The sequence below is a fragment of the Aptenodytes patagonicus genome, chromosome 1 (genome assembly GCF_965638725.1).
Source record: "Aptenodytes patagonicus chromosome 1, bAptPat1.pri.cur, whole genome shotgun sequence".
NCBI classification, from domain to species: domain Eukaryota; kingdom Metazoa; phylum Chordata; class Aves; order Sphenisciformes; family Spheniscidae; genus Aptenodytes; species Aptenodytes patagonicus.
The window spans coordinates 71,124,210-71,144,013 of record NC_134949.1 but is presented as its reverse complement, the minus strand read 5'-3'; the positions used below and the strand labels follow the sequence as shown (position 1 = coordinate 71,144,013).

The following is a 19,804-nucleotide window of genomic DNA, read 5'->3' as shown; positions in this document are numbered from 1 at the left end:
TTCCAAAAGATCAGGAAATAAGTACACTTTTGTAGCAGATGAATAAGGTCCTACCCACAATAGGAAATGACACCAAAGTTTGTTGGGGAAAATCCAGAGAATAATGAAGAAAGCTACACCCATGCAAGCAGTGTTTTGTGACGGTGGTCTGACCAGAGAGAGATCTTCCACAGCCTTTCATGAGCTTATCGTTATCACCAGAGCAATCACTGACCAACACTGAATTGCTTTGCTGCAGTAAGCCCTTTACCCCTGTGCTACTACAGAAATCTGAAATACGTGTTTTATAGATAAGTAGACAAGACAAGGCCAAAAAGTCTGCTAAAGCAAAACCAAAGCAGCACCAGAAATGGAGTGCAAGAGTCCCATCTCCTGCTCTAGCACACTACCACCTTGGAAGAGATCAGTGACAGCTTTCAGATCCTTAGGTGTTCTTGAAGATTTTATCAAGTGTTCAATTTTGAAGCAGTCCACTTAGCTACAATTTTACCAGGGCTTTTGAAATTAAAAAAGCTACTCTCTCCAAGATGCTTTAAACAGAAGAAAACAGTGGGAAGAAATGTCAAAGGTCAGAACTGCAACTCAGTTTAATTCACTTTAATGTACACGCAGAAGAATGCAAGGCAATAATTTTTCTCCTCCACTCTGTCTGCATAGCACAGCTCAAGCCATCACCTCTGTCTTCTGACACTAGTCAGCTATAAGAAACAGGTATCTTAACAATAAACCTGGCCAGCTGTAATACATTTGCTAAAGTAATTACATTTATTTTTACAGATTACATGTGCTTAGGTTTCACTTACTGATGTACTAGAAAATCGGAGGTTTCAATTTTGCAGATAAAGTTCAGCACTGTTAAAACCAAAGACAGCATCCAGTGCTTAAAGCTGCTAACCATACACACATTTTAAAAAATGAAATACTGTAACTAGCATGTACTACAGCATCTATATTTCTTATCTGCTAGCTCAAAGTACCTTATATTCCTTTCTCTCTTTGCTCACCACATTAACAAAGCTATGATAAGTAGATAGCAATTACCTATATGTCTAAGTCTTTGGTCTCCTTTAAATGAAGATTTTTCAATCCACACAATTTTATGCACAAGCAATGACATTACTCTGAGTCAACACCTGAGGATCCTAACAGAACCCGGTACTTCTGACAATAGAGCAGTGACTGACAATAGTCGCAGATGACACCAAGTTGGGCAGGAGTGTTGATCTGCTCAAGGGTAGGAAGGCTCTGCAGAGGGACCTGCACAGGTTGGATCAATGGGCCCAGGCCAACTGTATGAGGTTCAACAAGGCCGAGTGCTGGGTCCTGCCCTTCGGCCACAACAACCCCATGCAATGCTACAGCCTTGGGGAAGTGTGGCTGGAAAGCTGCCCAGCAGAGAAGGACCTGGGGGTGCTGGTCGACAGCCGGCTGAATATGAGCCGGCAGCGTGCCCAGGTGGCCAAGAAGGCCAATGGCATCCTGGCCTGTATCAGAAATAGTGTGGCCAGCAGGAGTAGGGAAGTGATCGTGCCCCTGAACTCGGCACTGGTGAGGCCGCACCTCGAATACTGTGTTCAGTTTTGGGCCCCTCACTACAAGAAGGACGTTGAGGTGCTGGAGCGTGTCCAGAGAAGGGCAACGAGGCTGGTGAGGGGTCTGGAGAACAAGTCTTATGAGGAGCGGCTGAGGGAACTGGGACTGTTTAGCCTGGAGAAGAGGAGGCTGAGGGGAGACCTCATCGCTCTCTACAACTACCTGAAAGGAGGTTGTAGCGAGGTGGGTGTCGGTCTCTTCTCCCAAGTAACTAGTGATAGGACGAGAGGAAATGGCCTCAAGTTGTGCCAGGGGAGGTTTAGATTGGATGTGAGGAAAAATGTCTTTCCTGAAAGAGTGGTTAAACATTGGAACAGGCTGCCCAGGGAAGTGGTTGAGTCCCCATCCCTGGAAGTATTTAAAAGACGTGTAGATGCGGCACTTAGGGACATGGTTTAGTGGGCATGGTGGTGTTGGGTTGATGGTTGGACTCGATGGGTCTTAGAGGTCTTTTCCAACCTTAATGATTCTATGATGAAACTGCTTAATGGCAAAGCAGCATTCAAAATGAAATTTCAGGTGCCGTTCCCCTCAGTCACCAGTGGTGAACACAACTACAAACTAGGAACTGTAAAGCCACTGACCACATTCAGATGGGTAAAAGTCAAAGCCAGGTACGTGTTTCTTTGAGCAGTCTGCATCAGCTATTAGTAGAAGAAATGCTGAAACAGAATTGAACCGGTATTGACAAAAACCCCCACAACAGCCAAAGAACTGGTCTTTTAGGAGAGTAACTCCCAAACCAAACTATGACAATTAGAAGTTCCTAAAAGCACTGTATTGGGGTACTTCAGATTTTATTGTGCATGTGTCATGGGACACCCCAAAATTGGAATGATTGCTGCCAAAAGCTGTTGGAAATACCATGCCTCAGAGTATAAATAGGAGAGTACCTACCACTTCTGATGTGCAACACCTCTAATAAGGTATTTCACTGTATGGATCGTCTCTGAATAATGTGCTGGGGATTTTCAGAACAGGCATTTTTCTCTAGTAAACTCTTTCTTTAGTACTCTGGTGAACACAATAGCTTGTTTTAATCTCGAGGGAGAGGGGAAACAATTGCTTTTTTTGCATCACTTCCAGAGATGTATTCTGTAGTATGACATGTGGTTAGAAATGAAATAAGCTTCAACAGAGGTAAGTCTGGCTTGAGATTGCTCAGGTTTCAAATGCAATAAGTAGTAAAACACTACAGTATAATTGCCCAAAAGCAACTTAAATTGTCCAGAAGCTTTATATTGTTGTGATATTATTAAACCAGAAGTAGTATCTGATCAATAAAGCTGAAGTGAAGCAAAATACAAGAATAAAAGCAGTAGGGTAAAAGAGGAAACAATCTGGGATAGCATTGTGACTCAGTTTCGTACAAACCAGCATGTGTGAGACTTGATGCTCTCTTAGTACTGCTGGCACACCCAAAAGTTTTGAATTGACACCCTTGTCTTGTTAGGAAGAAATTTGCTGAGAGCACAGCTGGCTCCCCAAAAGAGTTTCTAGGGATCACTGAATTGAAAAGGTGAATGTTGGGCAGTGATTTGACTTAAGTCTTTAGATTCAATACAACAGTCTAATTCAAGATCTAATCCTTCAGAGTTGCAGCATACCATCTTACTTCTATTCAGTCTCCTCCATCCCTATCCCTTGCAAAAAAATAAGCAAACCAACAAAACCCTTCCTGGTACCACCTAAGGAGCTTAATTCAGCTTGACAGAGCTTCATATTTGCATTGGGAATTTGCACTTACCATTGGGCATCTCAGCCAGAATTTTTGCATAATGCATATTGTAGGTCATGTTAAAATAGCATGCAATGGACTGGAACAAGATTCAGCTGATGCTATCCATATAAACATTGTAAACCACTAATTGCATTTCTTTTTAATGAAGAAAAAATGTATAAACAATTTCCATTTGCAAACATCAGTGATTTCAGCTGGGTGGAATTCTGCAACTGCCTCTCTTCACCAAGCAGCTGAGTTGGTTAGCCACTACCATCTTTATGAATACTGAATAGGGGCATTATGTCCTTACAGAAAATGCATACGGGTAAGGAGGACAGGTCGTCTTTTATGCACACAACAAGAACGCCAACACAAGTGGAGTGTGTTTGTTTTCTACCACTCATGTAAATGTCAAAATGTAATGTATATCAATGATATAAATGAGACATTCCATCTCTCATCAAAACAGCCCTTCAGTTGAAGCCAGTTGCACCTGTATAAATGCAAAGTCACATGTGGTACGTAAAGCTTTTCTTTCTGGTAATTCAGAGAGATACTTTTATGGTCCTTGTGCAGCAGGCAGCACCAAAGCTATATGAGGAACACAGCTATGTCCATGTAGCCTCCTGTCCTTCTCTGTCATAGACATGTTTCAGCATAAAATCACAATTGTTAATTTCTGACACACTTATTTCAACTAATGCGACACTTTTAGACATGGCAAAAATGGATGCAACACCATCTGTCTGAGCTTCTGCTATCTCTCCATCCCACAGTTTTCATTCCTGCACTGAAGTCTGGTTCTAGCGCCAGAGAACTTTGTGACACCTCTGCTTTCTGAAACCAGCATGACAGATGCACTGCCTACAGAGTCTATTGCCATTTGCTGAGAATACCTCCAGGAAATTATGAAGAAAAGAATTTCTTAAAAGCTGTCCAATACAATAAGTGTGGTACTAATACAACTCCATGGATGTAAACCATCTTAGTATTCCCAGCAGCAGCAAGTATCCAGCAGCAGAAACCTGGTTCAGCATCTCTTACCCTGTACTTTTACTGATCAAAAATAAAACTGATCAAGGGTGGCCAGGTTACTTTGGATAGAATACCATAACATTCCATAATAACCTTCTACTTAACTAAATAGCAAAGGGGAAATTCAGCATATATTAAAAGGCATCACGTCTCATGACATCCAAGTCACTAGACGACATCTATTTATGTCCTCTTCACACAGAATGCTCAGCAGATAGCCTTGTATTCAATATCTTGGGCTTCCCCCCCCCCCCCAACACCTCTGAATGTGTTTAAACTGCTCTTAAATTTTAATCATTCTTCACAGACCAAAGTTCCCCTGCTTACTTATCTCTTCCTTTGCAGTCAATATGGTAGTCCCAGGAGCTATGTGAAAAAAGGTAAGTAAATAGTAGGCCTATGAATATTATGCCCTGGGATGACAGCATAGTTTAGACCTGTGCATCTTGCTGTAGGAGACAGAAGTCCTGGTCTCCGCCCTTACCTCTTTCACTGACTTTCCACAGGACCTCGGCCATTTTTGTCTCAGTGAAGGGACCTATAACATGCACAATATTATTTAGCATATACAGGTCAGGTTGAATTTGGCAAGCTCTGTTCAGCTAAAGACAGTATTAAAATAGGAATATGGGGGGGGGTTAGGACAGAAGCACACTGGAAGCAAGCAGGAGAAAACTTTGCTGTGCTGTATTCAAATGAGAGCTCTCCTACTGGAGTTTCACTCTCTCAGCAGCACTTAATTTGCTTAGGAGGAAGATCTAGAGAGGACTAAAAATCTCATCACAAATCCTCTGAGCAATAGGGCTTCTACTTCACGCTTACCACTGTGAATCTGGCAAACCATTGTGGCTAGCAGAAGTCATTTCTGTCTGATGGCAGAACAGCATCCTATGCGAAACAAGTTGGTGATCTCAGACCAATTCTGTAAGAACAAGTTTCTGCATCACCACTGGGAATAATTAGCAGTTGTATGAACCACAGGGACACTAGCTTCTGGTGCACTTTTGCTGTGGACAATATAATTAGCTTTGGCTCAGATAGTGAACAGTAAGAACCCTAAAACAGACCGAGAAAAGACTTGTAACCCCACTCCATAAGAGCTCCCTTTTAAACAGGTGGATAGGGCCATTTAAAATATTCCCCATACTTTACTGCCTTCCCCCACTCAATTTTGGCCACAAACAAACCGCAAACCACATTACAATGAACCTTTACGCCACACACCTGTAAACATCACCATTTCAAAGACTGAGCAAAGCAAAAAGCATCTGAGACCAGTGTTTACACTGGTGGGAAGTCCTGCTAAAATCAAGGGAGCTCTGTTAAACTCTAACCCTAAAACACAACTTTTCAAAGCTCACACTGAAGAGGCTGCAGACTGGTTTCAGATATGCCTGTACCTCAGGTGCTGCTGTACAGGAGAGCAGCAAGCAGGACCACCAACACACATGAAGCAAGAAACCAAGATGACAAAACCTCTCTCTCTGGCCTTTCTTCACTCTTAATCAATACCTGTCACATCTTCAACTGCGTTTCCTCATACCCAGAGCAACAGCAAAGCCCATCTCAGTTGCAGACTGTTGCTGTAGCATCCAAGTATCCTGCTTTTAAATAACACCTCCGCTGGACTTCAAGAAGTTTTAAAGCTCTTTTCCCTTTTTGAACCAAAGCTACACTTTCAACAGAGCACAGCCGCCTTCCTACAATTTTGCAAGACTTAGCTAAGCTGAAGGCTGAGCTTGAAGGAGGATGTAATGTTGCACAATTCTAAAGAGAGGTTTGACTCAAGAAATAGTTCTTATTTCACTGCTTCCTTTGGTAGTTTCAAGGCAGAATGACTGCATACGTGGTGCTTTTGTCTGAGCTGGCGTCATAATAGTCAACACAACTTCTCTTTTAATTTGATATTGTTGAAGTTAAGCAGCAAAAAACCTGAAGCTCCCTGCAGAACAGTCTTATTCTGCCATATTTCCTAACCATCTCAGCAAGGAAACATCAGAAATTCAATGAGAAAGAAACTCAGCCCAGCACTCAGAAAAATTAGATACTTCTTTGGCCCTCCCTGGAACGTTACCCCTACGGTTAATTTTGGATTTACACAGGTGTTATTCAAAGCAGAATTTGGCCCCTTTCTCCCAGGTGGCCTGACACGTTTACTGCAATGTGCCGATATGCCCATATATTTTATATGTATGTAAACCACATTCCCCAAACTAAAACCCTCTCCCAGAGAGTCTCCCTCGGTCTCTGTCTGATTTTGGCCTCATTTACTCCCTTGCAAATGAAAAGCAGTCCCATTGAAGTCAGTGAGGTAACACTTATATTAAAAACTCGCGTGAGATCATGTCAGAGCCATGGTCCATAATAAAACCAGCTGCTGTTAACTCTTCTACAAGTTTCCATTCATTAGGGTTTTTTTGCTTGAATTCACATGAGCAATATCCCTGGGCCAAGAAACACATTTTAGAATGATAGCTATTTCCCCTTGCTAAAAACTAGAAAGTGCAGCAAACTATCCCAATCCTCACTGAAAAACTACAGCTTATTGTATTTTGTTAATAAACAGAGGTGTTTATGGACAAAACACGTGTGAATATACTTTAGGGAATCATCCTGCACTGCCTAGAGGAAAGTGACAAGATGACCTAATATGTCTTTCCCAGGTTTTCATTTTTAGTTTTATGTTTGGTTTTGTGTGGGTTTTTTTGGTTTGGTTTTGTGGGTGGTTTGTTTTTTTTTTTTATGCCTATAGCTTCTGGTATTTAATTCTAAATCAGGAAAAAGCCTTGAATGTAAATATTTAAATTCAGCTTCAGTGACCTGTAAGCACTGAACCAAGATCGATGAAACCGGTTCTATGCCTGCTAATGCCAACAGCCTTTCCATCAGTGCCTTTCCATTGCCTTGAAGGGTCACAGGAGAGGCAGAAATAACGTACTCAGATTATAATGTTTTTACCAGTTCATCACACCAGTCTCCAGGCTTTCAGAACTGTATAACTGTATTTTGTCATATAAGTCAGATTCATAGTCTGTCATCACTTCAATCTGTTTTTATAACAAAACATATTTCCTACACATATAGTAAATTCCTTTCATTTTTTACGAAGATGAACTGATCCTTATCAGATACTCTGATACAAAGGCAAACACACCATTACTCCCTCCCGTCTTGTCAATATTAAGTTTGCTATATATTGACTCCAAGAAAGGAGCTCACATCTATTACAGAAGGTAGTGAACAAGAAAAAAAATGCTGCCTATTTTGGAAAAACAATTGGGTTGTTAGAGCAGATGGCCCAAGAATGACACACTAACTTTTTGGTTTGACAGGTGAAGCAATAAACATCTTTACTGACCATGGAAGTCCTTTGTTAGACAATGGACTGAAGCTTTAAGGCAGTTCACAAGCAGCACAACAGGGAAGGGTGTTGTTCTGAAAAACATTAACGCAAATCAAAAAACTTATCTTGTAAAATGATTACTTTGACAGCCTTTACTGAAGGTCCCCGACAAACAAAGGGAAGGGGAACTCCCAGCCATGGACAGTGCAGAGCAGCAGAGTTGAACACCACGAACTTCTGCAAAGCTTCTCTACAGGTAGCCAGAACGAGACTGCACAAACACCAAGCTGGGCCACAAATCACTTAGAGGAGGGGAAAGTGGGGGAAAAATTACTCCAGCGCATGCATCATTTACACTTTCCTCTTTTAAGAGGAAAAAGAAAAAGTCAGTCCATCTCACATCTTCCATTTGGGCTCAGGAAGACCAAAGATGGTAAAATTAGAAGAAATAAAAAGTTTTTCAGCCATGCAATAATACTTATTGCATTCAATGTGCTCATTATTCAAGGACTTTTTCCAGAGGCACCAGATGCCATTTAAGAAGCTGATATAATACAAGGTTTCTCACAGTCCAAGTCCTGAATGAAGAAATATGAAGGAGATTAGATATCTATTCCGGTCTCCAAATTGGCTACCCCTGATCCTTCCAAGAGCTGGAAAACAGAAGTATTCACATGTGTTACTATTGCATTATCCGGCTGTCACAACCTGACAGTGCTTCTTTTGTCCACATTAGGGTTCATGATAATGGTCAAATGACATCTCCTCAGAAGTACTGCTGTCCAGACCTGAAAATCAGCAACATCTCAAAGCAGGCCTAATTTGCATCCTCCCTTTCTTTGACTTAAAAGATCTTGACCTTTCAGATGCAGTCAAGGGAGCCAGTTTCACCTTTAGCAAAATAATAATTAAAAAACCCAAACCCCACCTCTTCTCATTGAAGAGAGGTATCAGACGTAAAGGACTACCAAACAGAAAGGTCAGTTTTCCTTAACACTGGAAACAGAAGCAGTGCCACGTGTCAAAAAGCAATTTTCTGGTACTGAGAAGCCAAACCACTTGAAGGCCGCCAGTCAATAGCTAGCCTAAACTGCCAGGCAAATCTGTTATCACCCCTTGTCAGGTCACCTGCAAGAAACTCTGCTTTCTTGACATGGACAAAAATTCATATTACCCATTACACTCATTGAAAATTGTAAAGGCACCCAGGTATATATGAAAATAGAAGCTGAACCACACCTCTGTCACAGAGCTGTGGTCCTTCCTGGGAGGCACAACATCATGTTGGAGGAGCAGAAGACTAGCTTCAAATCCAGCCAACCTGTCCTGTGGCTGACTACAACATCCATTTTAACCGTGTCAGCTTAAGTGGCCTCAAAACACGAGTAACTGGATGGTGTGCAGTGAGGCATGTAGTCTGGGAGATCAGACTGATCAATCAGCCCTTCTGGCCAAAGATGTGAGTTTTCATCAAAATTACATAGGGGTAGGATCCCAGACATAATCTCTAAATCTATCAATATGACACAAACATCGTATGTTTAAGGTACTCAATGTAACACAAACAAACAATAAAAACTACAGAAAATCTCCAGCAAGGAGAGAACCCTATGTAGCTCCATTGCTGCAGTCTCTTAACTGTCTTTCTCCTTATGAAATAAAATGCAACTAGACCTACTACTTTATCGCCATGATTTTGATGGCAGAGAGAGTACTGATCCCTAAACAAAATAAACTGAAAAGCAAGAATGTAAACACAACTGTGCTCCAATGACTTCGCATCTTAATGTCGTCTGTGTAGGGTTTCACTGCAGAAACTTATGTGCTGGAAGGAAAATCCCTGAAGAGTGTGTGGAGCACTGGGGACCCCTTCTGCAACTCCCATCCAAAGCACATTGCTCCCTTCCTCCCCCACAACTCATCCCTATTCATACACACACATTTCCTATTTGCTTCACTCCTGTGGTCCCGTCACTGTCTCTGAAATACTGGCATTTAATCATTGCTTTTGTTAAAATTAGTGCTTTATACCTGCTGAGAATAAGATTTTGTCTACTAATCCCAGCCTTTAGGTCTATAAATACACGATAGATGCACTGAAGACAGAGCTACATTTATATATACTGGTAGGGGAAACGTCCTTTTCTTGTTTGGGTTGTATAGGGGGAAGGAGAGGAAATAGGCTGGTGTGTCTGGTTTTATGGGGGAGGGTTAAGTGGCAAATCAAACTGACTGCAGTTTACAGGGATCTAAATAAAAGAACAAAAGAAATAGTTACAGAGCTTTTAATAACACACAGCAGAGAAAACTGCAAACAAACTGCAAGCAAAAGTTGCTGCTTTTCCTTTATATTGTCATAAGGCATTGCTCCTTGATTGCATACTGTGTCCAGTGAATAAGCCATTTACTATTGTGGTTGAAGTGAATGAAGCTCAGACCTTTCCCATATATGGCAGGGCCTTTTAATCACCAGGGAGCAAACGAGCAGTGGAATTTTACTGGCTTTCTGGGTTTACAGTGCCCTCTCTTGTATGAAATATCATTTCTCAGTGAATGCTCGTTACTGGGATTTTGACCCAATTTCCTGCTGCCGTCGCCCTTTAGGGGATGTGTAGAAAGCCAAACAAAAAGGGCCAGCTTCTGATAGCAAGCAGCCCACTGTGAATTCTGAGTAACTCAAGGAAATCAAACAGATTTGCACTAAGATAACCGAGATCAGACCAAATATATTTTTTTTTTAAACTAACAATACAGTTTACATCACTGTACAGCTGCTGAAAGCAAGATCAGATTCAGGCCAACTGATGCCCAGGTTAAACCTTCTCCCTCATTTTCACTAGTGCAGCAGAAAACAGACAACTGATGTTTTAAACTTACTGGGGATAGCAGTAGGGAAATTCTCAGCTGGCCTGCTTTTGTCAGTGTAATATACATTAGCCGCAGAAATGCTTGGCTCAGTATCATCTGGATTGCCTAAACACTCTTATTCATATTTACAGCAATTAAAATGCTGCACTTCAGTCTTTATAATCCAAGTTTTGTTTGAAGTGGCAAAACAACAGCTGTGGCTTATCAGACATCTGAATGAAACCTCTCATTTTCATAGCAGGGGTGTGGCTCTGTGTATGAAGCTAAGCTGTTCCCAAAGCCATAAAACGAAGCAAACTCTCTCCTCTCTGGGGACCCAGGGGTGTAGAGCTCCAAAGCCTCCCATGAAGGATGCTGACCAGAGGCATCCTGCAGCACCAGCAGGTTAAGCTATGCAGGTAAAAGAGCTGACAGAACTCTTCCCCGGATCTCAGAGCTATCCCAACCCGCTCCCATTTCTACACGTTGCAGCCAAGCTCTAGGAATTCCTTTTCCAAACCCATGAGCTTTAACTTGGCCGAAGCAAAGCCAGATTCTCCCCCGGCCCAATGGCTTTTGAAATTGCTGAGAGAAAGCAGGTTATCACTAGGTCATTAGGAAGATGCAGACAGAAGGTCTTTAGCCTTTGCCCCATCTGCAGCTGATCCCAGAAAACTGAGCAGAATTGTCCTCGGAACAACTGCTGATATTAGAAGGTGATGATCTGGGCTATCAAACAAGCACTGCTAGGTCCTCTGAAAAGGTGAGGAATTAAAAAAGGTCCTGCCTTTGCTACTGGGATAAGAGAAAGAGATTTTACCGGGGTGAACAGTGGCTCAAAAAAAATTGGGAAAGGGAGGAGGGACCATTTCACCATTAGGGAGCTCACTGTCAAAGAAAAGAATGAAGTGGGAAAAGGGTAGTAACATGCCCTGTGGCAGTCACAGAAAGACAACAGGAACATCAAAGCCTTGCAAATAAGAAACTAACAAGGGCCTGATCACAGACTTCTGCACTTGGGCAGAGCTCTCTTTGAAGATGACTGGAATCCAACTGGCACAAATCTGCAGGACAGAACCTTGACTTCTGAAGGAGCACAGGAACCACTGCTCCTGTGCTCACTCAGCAAGGGTTCATCCAGCCCCACACAGCTTCTCCCTAGCTGGAGCCAGCTGCTTCAGAGAAGGACATAAAACAAGCTGCCAACAAATCTCGGGACCTTTGCTTACAGAGCTGTCATAAATTCAGGCTCCCTTAGCAATTTGATGAATCATGAATGCTAGTTGTCCCTCACCCCAAGTTATTTAACTTTTAAAAGTGCACAGAGCGATTTCCATGCCCCTTAGGTCTCCACATACTTGAGGGAAGAATGGGAGGGTCAGTGCAGGTGGAGAGGGGTGTGCGTGCACACGCACACACGTACACGCACATCTATGTGCAATGAAATAGTCTTCCTGCATTTAGCAATCCCCCCTTTTCATATTTATTGGCCTACAGAGTTACTCTTCTGAATAGATCCAATACCAGAACATTTACAGCAAAACTTTATCTCCACAAATCTATTTATAACCCTTCTATGAGCTAAATTCCAAAGATTTTTTTTGCCATTTAAGGACATAAACCAGAAAATGTGCAAACGGGTGGGTTCCACTTTGCTTCACACCCTCCACAGCAAGTCTCAAGGGAAATGCTCTTTATTTGTATTCTGTACACAAGAGGGTGTGGAAACATGTAATGTTTCCATTGCCTGAAATCTTTCCCTAATATTTTCCCCACTGCAGCCTGGCCTAGCCCCAGGAGTTACAATTTCAAATGCTCTCATCAACATGAAACTGGACAGGCAGAGAAGGTTCAGCAGCTTGCTTAGCAGTTTCTCTACCAAGCTTATGACACTATGGCAGGACTGTAAATAAAAGCTGTCATCCCATGTTTTTGGTACATGCACGACAACTTCACAAGAAGGCTCTGTCTCAGATGCAGCAAGCGCAGTTAAATCTACAAGCACCCAAGAAATTCCCTCCAGACATGTCACCTTAGTGTCGCTACGGAGCCTGGCCCATCTTCCACCTCATTCGCTGGGCTTCAGCGGTTTTATATCCACAGTCTAGAAAAAGTTACTTTCTAGTAGAATACAAATCTGTGTGAACAAACAAAAAAGTGTATGTTCTTGCTGGGAAATTAGTCAAAAATAAGATTTTAGCCAGTGCTTAAACTTGGCATTTTGGTATTACAAATTCTCTATAAACACTAATGAATTAAGCCCCAACAGCCCCATGGGCTAAATACAAAAAGGCACAGGTTATCCTTTACTTGAAGATACAGAAACAGACACACAGTCATTAAGTGACTCACCAGGTATTTATGGCCACAGGAAAAAATTTGAAGGAGAAATTACTCCAGTGGCTTCAGATATGGCCCCCTTTTTCCTTTCTCTCTTCCCCCTGCTTCCTCAGTTATTTAGTCCTGCCCCTGCTGCAAGCCAGCAGGACAGTCCCCGCAAGCACTTCTTCCTGGCTTCAACCCAAAGTCCCATAAACACTGCTATAGGCAGGATCTTCTCATCAGGAGGTGCCCTATGCTTCATGGACAGGTTTTCCCCTCTGAAGTGGCAGATGCAAGGGGCAGGGAGGGGGAAAGAGACATCAGTTAGAAGTAGTGGTTCCTGACCACAGGTGGAGGAGGTGGGTGCCGCAGCTCAGAGCCCACCCGCCTCACCGCTGGGGAGCCCAGCAAGCCTGGGCACTGCTGTAGCTGGATGCACAGCAGTTGCTGCAAGACAGAAGCAGAAGCCAGGAGGTTTGCAAGTGAGAAAGTCCAGAAGACTCCATTCCCCACGGGGCCAGCTAGTGATGCTCAGGGAGAGGGACACGGTAGGGACCACGCTGCTAATGCTGGTATCTGCTTGGCAGCCAGGCTGCCAGCCCTGCACCATTTATCAGCACTAAACACAGTTCCAAAGAAAAAACACATGAAAAGAAGCACTTTCTTACGCAGGAGGTAAACCATACAGCTAACATACCAGGGCTAGCAACTAAGTAATAGTGTTACGTGCCCTAACCTTTTTGGTTAATCAAATCCATTTCAAGAAAAGTAGGAGCAAGCTCCCCTGGGGGTGGGAGGGATCCCAAATTACAATGTACTGAGTGTCCTTCCCCGCTGGGCTAGCTGAACTGTACAAAAGCATCAGGAAAGGCAAAAAGAAACTGTTATATAGTTCAACTATCCTATGACCTCAGTGTTTCATCCAGAAAGGTCAGATCTAATCTGATCTTCAAATGCCTTTGAGTCAAATTTCAGCCTTAGCCAAATCCTTGACAAACCATTTGGAGGCATGCAACAGCTACAGCTTCCCAGCAAACACCAGCACCGAAGGGGTAAGTGCCAGCATGTAGGTAGGTACCTTGTTTCCAGTACAGATGCCCCCCAAACCCATTCTCACCAGCTCATGGGGCTTTAAACCACCCAGGAGCTATGAACAAAACCAGCAAACCGGCCTCTGCACATGCACATTTCTGAAGGTGAGAGCTCTAGTAAGGAAGCAGCTTTCTTGTTACAAGCTGCCAGGGGGTAGTTACTAAGAAGAGACAATTTTTAAAGAATGAAAACTTGCTTTGAAGATAGACTCCCACTCTTCGCAGTCACAGGCCTGTCTGCCTCAGGCTTTGTACACCTGGAGCCCAATCCTGCAAACTCCCCATAAAGCTACTCTCAAAGGCAGCGAAAGGTTCACAGAATTGCACTTCCCATTCTGCCCTGTTACCTTTTTTGGTGCTTTGTCTGATACCCAGAAGAGTCCAGACAAGCACTGCAGATGGACAGCTAATGCTGCTCCCTTGGCCCTCTTTCTTATGCATATATGATTTCCTGTCCCTCTTTGTTCACAGGCAGCAATCAAATGTACCAGCTTGTACCCTTGGCAGAGAGGGGTTAACAACTCCACTGATCTTTAATACAAATTGTAACTTGGGCAGCCAACAGAATAGGTCTTATGTAAGCAACTGAGAAGTCTTTTTATTTTAAACAGTCCCAGGGCATTCAAATGCTATTTGTCCTGCAGGAAGGAAGACCTGCAGGCTCTCACTTTTGTGCAATGGAAAGATCACCTCCGTAGGCAGGGCCACTCCAGCTGCACGCAGGGAAGGGTGAAACAAGGAGGACTTCTTAATAGACCTTCCCTGTCATCTTTCTCTTCATATGACAGAATGCCTATGTCCCAGCACGCAGCCAGCAAAAAAAAGTTCTACCTTTCTAGTGTCACCACCTGGAATCAGTAGCACTGCGCCCTAACCCCGTGGGGGTCCGGACGGATGCTGACCAGCATGCCTCCATGCCATGTGTGGCCCCATGAATGAGACTTTGAGGAATAAGAAATCTTCCCATCTTCCCATCTTAATGCACTTTAATTTTCCCTCCGTCAGCCAGAGGAACTTACAGCACCCCTTTCCTTTCAAGTCACCTAGTTTTCAGTGTCACTATTGCACTGTGTATCAGTGTTGGACAAGAAATAAAAGCACAAGGGAAGTTACCCCTTTCTCAGGCTGCTCCGTGTCAGCATAATGCTGTGAGCGTATGAAGTAGCAATTGTGGAAAATCCCTTATTCTCTTAATACATGCTTACATCACTCACTGTCAAAGCATAGTCAGAGTACACAGGACTCCCCTCGCATCAGATCCTGCATCTGTTAATGACGTTATTGGTTTCACCAGGGCTAATCCTGTGAATGAAGGCTGTGGAATTGATCCTTTTGTCATTGCATGGTGCAACAAAGAGGAGTTTTCAGGAGCTAAGTTATTTCAACTTAGTCTCTTGTTCACAAGCATCTTATCCAGTGTTTCTCCTCTGCCATCATGATTTGGATATTACATTAACGTGTGCAGGTGTTATTGACTGAGATACCTGCCTATCAGAAAGCCTCCCAAAGAAAGGCAGACCTGTACTTTCTTCAAATATGTTGAGAATAGTTCAGACCCACTTTACCTTAAAGGCTATTTAATTAAGCAAATGAACCACTTACTTCCTTGAAGCATCACTCCATCTGTAATTTATGTTAAAACAGTCCATTTCATTGGTTTTTGGCATATGTAGTTTTAGGACCCCATCCTGTCTCTCCATGGCAGGAGAAAGAGGTATGAAACTTGTTTGCAGATGCATACGCTCACACAGAACCTACTACTACATTTAATGAGACAGAGAAAGAATGGATGCAGGGTCCCAGGGTTCTTTGATGGCAAACTATACAAGCACCACCGTTCACAGTATGGTACCTAAAATAGACAAATTATAATAAATACACTGTTCTCAAAAGAAACACTCTGCCTCCTTATTTTCTTTGAGCTGCTGCCAAGGAGGGAACGTGTTATTTTCACAAATTATTCTCCTGTATGCCTTTTAGCAAGAGAAGCCTTCTCAGCTAGGCAAAATTGCATAAAACCTGCATGCTCTGAAAATAAATACTCCTCTGAAAACAAATACTCCACAAAAAGTCATTTTAAAACAGTCATCTTGCCCATTCTTCCAAACAATATATGATATATGAGAAAAATCAATTCTATCGCTGCAGGTCTGGCCAGAGATTACTAGTTTGGTCAATGTCTGCTGCTCCCAAGTATCCATCTGCAGCTAACTGCATCCCTCCCTTCATTTTCCCAGCTCTTTCTCTGAGAAATCCCCTGCTATGCAGAATATCGTGCTATCAGCAGCCAGCCTTGCACAACGCTTTCAAACTGTCCGAGCATGTCAAAGGAACTGGGAAGGAGAGCCTGCTCGCTGGCTCTCCCCAGCAGCGTTCTGACTGACACAAACACAGACCCAGACTTTTAAGAGCTCCGGTCCCACCCAAATGCATTTTTTCTCCCCCTTTTAACAGGAAAAACAACTTCGCAAGAAGCATTCTGGCAATACGCTGCTGCGCATGTTGAAGGCTGAAGACAAAAACGGATGCCATCTATTGTCAACAATACTTCTATGAAAGGCTGCCATGACAGACATCTGCTTCAGCAAGTATCAGATCAGTTACATTAACCAGAGCTTTACTGTATCTGTATCAGTTACGCCGAGAGACTGCTTTTACAGTCAGGCTGCCCTGAAAGCCCAGGTATTAGGTTGCAAAATTAAAAGCAATTCACCAGCCATTACCACGCTAACAACTTTTTCATTGCAATTCCTTTTTTTTTTTAAAAAAAAAAAAAAAAGAAAAGAAAGAAAGAAAGGACAGACAAGTTATTTTCTCCACTAACAAGCCCACTGCAGGATCTCACACGGAGTGGGACCGGCACAGATCCTGCCCTGCACCTAGAGCCTTGCCCCCACACCTCCACATTAGTGTCTGCTGGGGTGGGCGAGCATGCACCCCCTCCACCCACCCAGCGCAGATATCTCCCTTAGTTCACTGCAAACATCTGAAAAGAGGGGGGACATGGGGGGGGGGGGGGGGAATAGTATCCGACACTTTCACACTATTTCCACGGCTCATTAGGTTTCGCATGCTGCTTAATCTCTAGCCATAACGCAAACGCAGTCAGACCAGCTCACTCCCAAACAAATACATATCTTAAGCCCTTACCTCTGTGGCTGAAAAGTTTTCAACTAGTAGGAAGGAAATGAATAACTGGCTGCTTGGGCAGGAGCACAGCAAGAAAGGCACACCAGCAGCCTCACACACAGCCCTATTCAATAAAACTACAGCTTTTCCTTGGCCCCTCCCAAAAGTCAATGCTAAGTGAATACATATCCCTTATGTTTACAATTGGCAGGCAGCGGTATGCATTGTCCTCAATTTATTCTAATAGGCAGCCAATGACTACGCACAAGCCAAGGTGGGTTCAGCCTGCCTGCAGAGATGCCGGTCATTCCCTAGGCATGCTCAGGAAGCCACTCATCAGAAAACCAAGACCTAAAAAGCTCCGAAAATTCGTGCAAGCTGCCAAAACTGTCTTGCTACATGCCCTTTTTTGGTTATCCTTAGCAGGGCCTCTGAAAGTAAATCCTCTGTCAGGAACAATCATAAGAAATGTTAATCTTGGAGAAAGAGGCTGTCTTGTTGAACACAAATGGAGCTTAAAAAAGGAAATACACTGAATGGAAAGGGACACAGTAAACATATTTACTTTTTGCACCAGTTAAAAAAAATCAAATAAATAATTTCACCACAGCTAAACTTCATTGTATTTTTTTAACGAGGACCACATGTAAAAGGGAACACAGAAACGCTCTGCTGTGCAAGCTTGATTCTGCAGAAAGAGAGAGACACCAGTGGGAAAGGCACATGAAAGATGAGTTGGCAGGCTTCGCAGCCCGTTTCCATTTCAAATTGTACAACAGAAGTTATATACAGAATATCCGTGTTCTGAAAAATAACTTTTAAAGGGATTCAAAATTTTGACAGTGATCCTCAGCAAGTTGGACTAGTTGGATAAACAGGTTTAGTTTACAGGTATACAGCTATTTATCTAGACATTAAAACTGATTCATTTACTATAAGGATAGCCTTACATCTACATATTATGACCAATACTTTTCACTGTCTCTCAGTACCATAGATAAAGTAAGCTTAGATTAATTTTTATCTTTTTTTGTCTTGCTTTAGTAACTGCATACTATCGATAACTTTCCAAATTATGCAGGCAGCTTAAAAAATGAAAGAACAGATGCAGACTGATGCTGGAAACAAATGAGCTACATAAAATAAGAAAGTGTGAAAATAAATATGAAAATTATTACCTAGGAAAACAGCGCAGTACATAGGCGCTAACACGTGCATGTACCAGCCACTAAGCAAGGCTGCAGGAGAACTGCTGACTGCTCGAAGGGGACAGAATTCCAGACCAGGAGATATTCTGCACATTCATATTTGACAATAATATACGCAAAACCAGTTAGGGGGAAAATGTGTAAGATGACTTTGCAGCTGAATGGGCTAAACAATTTTAATGCCTTTCTGGGTCTTTTTTTCTGGTCATTGGGCCCCACGGATTTAGTCACATGTATAATGCAAGAAGGATTCAGTCCACAGACAGTAAACTAATCTTTATAACAAAAAAAAAAAAAAAAAAAATCAGAGAGCACCAGATCTATGCAGATTTACAGCAAGCAATCATAATTATTTTAGTGTCATTTTAAATTTCACAACTTAGATGAAGTAAAAAAGTGGTGTTTGTTTTTGGAAGGCACCTTTTTTTTTTTCTTCATTTTAACAACGCTTTGGAAACTTCATCTAATGCTAGACATCGCCCATGATGTGGCTGTGCTGGTCTTAAATATTAAAACTAATACATACAGCATATATATAACCTTGGGGTTTAGGATTTACTAAACAAGGGGAACAAAATCCTTGTTCTCAGTAGTTCCATTAACTATAGAAATTATTAGCCTATGTATCAATGACCAAATAAAAAGAGGCAGTGACATCATTTAGGAAGCAATTACAAATCTCTACTGGATCCTACCATCCCCTAGATTTTCAGAACATAAAACATGGAAGAATCCAGGCTGAGGAGTAAACAGGATTAAGGGATGCTGACGGTCAGAGCAGAAAACTGAATGTTAGAAGTACCCCAAGGTTCTCGTTCCAGCATAGCCATCAATGCCTGCAATCTCAGTGTCCACTGCAACAGGGAGCTAGTGGCTATAAACTAGCTAAAGTTGAAAGCAACTGGTTTGGGGGTTTTTTTGTTTGGTTGGTTGGTGGTTGTTTTTTTTTCTTTGAAAGAGACTTACTATGAGTTTGATGCTCCCTTGTCAAAGCATCCCAAACTCTGTGTTTTAAGTCACTTTTCCATTAAAATTCTGCAAAAAGACCAATTTTGCTTTGGGGAAATGATGTAATGAAAAGTAAAGTTTGCATCCTTCTTGCTGAGCTGAATTTCACCTAGAGAAAGTTTTGAATTCCGGGACTTGAAACTTTGAAGCCAATGAACTGGCACAGATACCATAATTTTCCTGGAGATATTACTGGAAACCTGAGCTATGAAGAATGCAGAGTTAAATTTCTAGTGGGTGCCCCTTTGCATCCTATGACTAGGAGCCACCTGTAAATGCCTGCTGCAAACACATAGTCACAATATGCCTAAATCCACAATAGTAGGAATTTAGGGAACTATCACGATAGTCCTTGCCCTCACCACCAGAGTTACCACTCTCGCCACAGCTTCCTAGCCCCTCTGCTTTGACAAACAGAGACTCTTTGTGTCATAGCACAGAGCTAAAAACATTTTGGGGGGGTTAAATAACCCAACTCCTGGTTTATGATTGCACATGTAAGACA

The 19,804-nt window shown here is 42.5% G+C and overlaps 1 protein-coding gene across 5 annotated transcripts in view; it reads right to left on the bottom strand.

Annotated features, from left to right (window-relative positions):
- The window catches only part of CALD1 (caldesmon 1), a 203,861-nt gene extending 186,586 nt beyond the window's left edge, over positions 1-17,275 (bottom strand). For 2 of the 5 annotated variants that reach the window (XM_076341925.1, XM_076341937.1), the window contains exon 1: positions 17,105-17,275. The gene's annotated coding sequence lies outside the window, so the exon portion shown is untranslated. The remainder of the gene's footprint in view (positions 1-17,104) is intronic. The other 3 variants (XM_076341985.1, XM_076341994.1, XM_076341956.1) reach the window with 2 other exon arrangements.
- Positions 17,276-19,804: the final 2,529 nt, after the last annotated feature.